Here is a 5,058-nt window from a genome sequence, read left to right as displayed (position 1 = left end):
AAAAGGCTCTCTGAAATCTTGAGATCAGGTAGGAGTAAAGCTTCTTTATATGGGTGTCTTTGATTAAAAAAAATATAAATAACTGCTCAAGATTGGGACCAACGAGGATAGTTGAAAAACCCTTGGTCACCAGGAGCTGAGAAGGGGCAGGCAGGAGTGTCTGGCTACACTACCTGGTAACAGGGCATAGTGATGGCCCGCCTCAGGTTCAGTTCTGATGAAATGCATGGACTGCACTTGTCAAGGACACTGACCTTCGGGTCACAGCTGTCAGATGAATGGTGGTCAGGGGAAAAGAGATGGATGGGCCTCAATGCTGCAGCTCCTTCATCCTGTTGAGTGTGCTGCAGGGCCAGAACCACTTCTTGAAGATGGTCCTCTAGGTCACTTTGGGTGCTTGATGATATACTTGAGGGGCTTGTCAGTGGCCAAGTCCTTCAGGTCCTAGATGATCAACCTGTCCATGGGGTGGATCTTCGTGTATCAGGTAGGTCAGCGAAGCTGAGTGGCAGCAGGACCTACTTCTTCAAGTTAGTTTCATGGATCCTGGCAAATCTTTTGGCAAAGCTCTTGGTAATGGTGGTGCAGCCACCCAGGTGGTGGGGCTGCTGTGTTCTGTGTTCCAAGCTCCCACAGTAGTGTTTTTCTGTGATCACCACCCACCTGATGCTGTGTATCTTATATCAGTAGGCAGTATCAGGAAGAGGGCCAAACTCCTGAGTGACAGCATTGTGAGTAGAGTTGGCCTTGATGTTTTCAATGGTGATACCACCAATGAGCATGTTGCTAGAGATGCTTTCCATGTTCCCAGGGAACTTGAGCCAAAATGCACTCAATGATGTATTTCCCTCACTTTGATGAGGATCTGCAGCTCCTCAGAGTCTTTTGCCATTCCACTTGTCTAAAGGCTCCAAGGGCTGCAGGTGCTGGCTCGTGGGACTCATATTCACCTCATGTCCATTGTCATCCTTAGGAGAAGGGTTTTTATAATGTCCTGCCCTGGGTCAAACTCTGCTTGGGAAGTTTATCTGTATCCAGGGATACCAGCTTAAAATTCTTGCCTTCCTTGACTGTCAGAAAGTCCCTTTCTAGGTTGACTTTGAGAGTGCCAGCAATGACCATGGCTGTGACAATCTCAGGGGATGTGAGGAAGGCATGGGTGTCAGGTTGCCATTGTTGATGTCCGTGAAGTTTTCTGCTGTAGGAAGTGAAGTTGGTATTCTTCTTTTTGATGTCTTTTCTGTCCCATTGGCAAATGCATGAGCTTCAGCCATTGGCCAAGACAATGTTGCCCACACCTCACAGGGTCTGTTTATGGTCTTCCCAAATAGTTGTGGTACAGATCCTTGGTGCCTAGTCTGCTGTGATGGTAAACTGGGGCTTGCACTTGGAGCCTGTGAGTCAGTGGCTGCTTGGCCACAGCTGCTGAGTGCTTCATGTTCTCATGGTTTAAGTTAGTGCAGCTGCCAATCAGACATACTCAGATGTCCAGGAGCCACCTCTACTTCACAGCAACATTTTTGGCCGCTGCCACAGGGTGGGCCACATTAGGGGTAAAGGGTCTGTTAAGTGTGGCTTAAGCTCATTGAGGTTACTTTCAATCACTTGGTCATAATGACAGCTAGGGTTGGGTAATAAGTGATCCTAGGTTAAGTTGGTAATATCTCCCTGCTAGTCTTTCTCTGTTATTTCTTCATCCTGTGTCTATAAAGGAGCACTGAGATGTTGGCACCAATTTCAGAAACCATGTTGCAAACTGGCACCATGCCAGTATAGGATATAGAGTTGATGCCAGGCCACAAGGATGTCTGCGCTGCTTTTGATTGTGGAAATGCCCACAACCTTCAAGATCTCGTTTTTGAGGGGAGATAAGATTGGTGTTATAGGTTTCCCCATTGGAGATTCTTGCCTCTACAGTTGTGGGGCCATCCCAGGTGCCAAACATAATAATACACTTTAGCATACAGAAATACAAGGAAAGGAAATAATTGTCTTAGCTCTTTGTGAGAAAGAGGACTGACTTGAGAGCCTCTGCATATAAGCTGCTTTATCTGTTGGTCCTGTTCACTCACCACACCAGAGACAAAGGAAGACACTAGCCTGCAGGAGAAAAGGTGAGGGAGGTGAGGCTCTGTGCTGAGATTGAGCACTCTCCATTGTTTGTGGACAGAAAAGACTGAGGTGTTCCTGGGGTTATAGGTCCCTCTATCTGGGGAATCTCTGCCTCCATGGCTGTGAGGCCATGACAGGAACCAAATAGGACAAGAAATTTTAGTATAAAGAACTGCAAGCAGGGAAAATAATTTTTTTTAACTCTCCGCAAGAGAGAGACACCCTGCATACAAGTTGCTTTAGCTTCAAACTCTGATTTCTAATCTCATGCTACACCAGAGGCAAAGGAAGACTTTAAGCTGTAGGAGAAAAGGTGAATGACAAACTGCTTGAGTAGAGCAACAGGTCTCATATCACTCAGCCAATTCATACATGAAGGAGGATTATAGAGTTGGTATTAGGAGATTACATCAAGGCGAGATGCCTACAAGTCTAAAGTGCAGAACATAGAGAACCTCAAGGGCTTTAGGAAAGGCAAATTTTCCCAGGAGTTAGAGTAACGTGAGTAGCTAACCCCATAGACTGAATATTTTAACTTGGAAATTAATCAGTAACATCATAAAGATAAGAACTACCAACAATTTTCACAGACACAATAGAAACAATCTAACACTTATCAAGAAAAAACCACATAATGTAGAGAAAGCATCAGGCAGCTTCAAATACTGTGAAAAACAAATAAAGCTTTCTCAAAAAAAAAGAGAATATTACAGACTTCATGAATACCTCAGTGACAAGAAACTAGATAATATATGTTGATATGTAGATGTTCAAAGAGCTACAAATGAAACTGCAAATGATGGAAGAAATAATGGAAATGACAAATAAAGGTAATAACCTAGAGGTAGAGAACCAGAAAAAAATATATTGATGAGTTATTTGAACAGATATGGCAGAAGGTAAAAAAGATGGTAGAAAAAATGGAAAACAATAAGAAAGCAAACATTCCAGAAACTTGTTAGTTGTTACATGCTGTTAAGTCGCTTGTAATACATAGTGACCCTATGTACAGCAGCTCTGAAGCATGCAGTGTCTCAAAGATTTTGAAAAACCTAATCCCACTACCCTAGTTACTGCATCAATCCATCTCATTCAGAGTCTTCCTCTCCTGTGCTGTGCCCCCATCCTTCCAAGCATGATGTCCTTCTCCAAGGACTGATTCCTCCTCACCATGTGCCCAAATTATGTGAGATGAAGCTTCAAAATCCTCACCTCCAAGGAAGAATTTGGTTTCACCCTCTGCAAGCCAGAATTACTTGTTTTTTGGCAGTCCACGGTATTTTCAAGGCTTTTCTCTAGCACCACAATTTGAAAGCATCAATTCTTCTGTCATCTTTAGTAATTGTCCAGCTCTCTGAAGCATAACAAGTAATTGCAAAGACCATAGCCAAGATTAGGCACACCTGTCTCTAGGCTGACATTCTGCTTCTCAATACTCTGGAGAGGTTCCTGACAACATATTTTCCCAATGCAATTTGTCTTTTAATTACGTGGCTGCTGGTACCAAGAATGTTGATTATGGAGTTGAATAAGCTGACATTGTTAACAATATCAATTTCTTCATCTATCATGGTGCTGCCAATTGGCCCAGTGGTGAAAATCTTTGTTTTCTTGATGTTGAGCTTCAATCCATATTGAAGAGTACAGTCATTGACTATCTACTACTTCAGGTCCTCATCACTTTCAGCAAGCAAGGTTGTGTCATCTGCATAACATAGGTTGTTGATTAGTCTTTCTCCAATCCTGATGCTACATTCCTCCTCATAAAGCCCAACTTCTGAGTGATCTGTATATAGACTGAAAAGGTATAAAGACAAGATGAATCCCTGATGTACTGCTCATGTAATTTTGAGCAACGTAGCGATTCTTTGCTCTGTTCTGAGGACCGCTTCTTAGCCTGAGTACAGGTTTCAGATAAGCACAATCAAGTGTTCTGGGATTTCCACTTTCCTCAAAGTTAGACACAATTTGTTGCAATTTACACAGTCAAATGTATTTGCATAGACAATGAAACACATATAGACATTTTTCTGACACTCTCTGCTTTCCACCAAAATTGATCTGACATTGGTGCCACAACCTCTTCTAAACACAGCTTGTACTTCTTTAAATTCTCTGTCGATGTATTGTTCCAGTCATTTCTGGATAATCTTCAGCAGGATTTTGCTTTTCTGTGATATTAGTAATGTAGTTGTTGTTATGCACCATCGAGTCATTTGTGACTCATAGAAACCCTATGTACAACAGCCCTAAAACCTGCTCTATCCCTGCCAATCTTATTGACTTCAATACACCTATCCTCATTACCCCAGTGACAGAATTAATCCATCTCATCGAGGGTCTTCCTCTCCTGTGCTGTCCCTCCACCCTCCCAAGAATGACATACCTCTCCAAGAACTGATTCCTTCTGCAACAAGTCCAGAGTATATTGAAGGATGTAGTCTTTGACCCTCTCAAGCACTTCAGGCTATCCTCAATTTTAGAAAGCAGGTTTATGTCACCTGCATAATGCAGATTATTGATGAATCTAGCTCCAATCCCGATGCCACACTTCTCATAAAGCCCAGCCTCCAAAGATAACTGTTCCACATATATATTGAAAAGATATGGAGATAGGACACATCCTTGATGCACACCCTTCGCAATTTTGATTCATGCAGCGTTTCCTTGCTCTGTTCTGATGACTGCCTCCAGGTCCAAATAGAAGTTTTGCATCAGTACAATCAAGTGTTCTGGATTCCTATTCTTCGAGTCAACCACAGTTTGTTGTCATCCACTCAGTCAAACACCTTTGCATAGTCAATGAAACACAGGTAGATATTCCTCTGGTACTCTGCTTTCAGCTAAGATTCATCTGACATTAGCTATAATATCTCTAGGGCCATGCCTCTTCTAAACCCAGTCTGCACTTCAGGCAATTCTCTGTTGATGTGTTGTTCCAGTATT

At 42.7% G+C, this 5,058-nt stretch overlaps 1 pseudogene; it reads right to left on the bottom strand.

Annotated features, from left to right (window-relative positions):
- Positions 1-384: 384 nt before the first annotated feature.
- LOC102848810 lies at positions 385-1,790 on the bottom strand (annotated as a pseudogene).
- Positions 1,791-5,058: the final 3,268 nt, after the last annotated feature.

This window comes from Elephantulus edwardii, unplaced genomic scaffold (assembly GCF_000299155.1).
Source record: "Elephantulus edwardii isolate Elephantulus edwardi_28Jun2011 unplaced genomic scaffold, EleEdw1.0 scaffold00546, whole genome shotgun sequence".
Lineage (NCBI taxonomy): Eukaryota > Metazoa > Chordata > Mammalia > Macroscelidea > Macroscelididae > Elephantulus > Elephantulus edwardii.
This window is presented reverse-complemented; position numbering and strand designations above follow the sequence as displayed.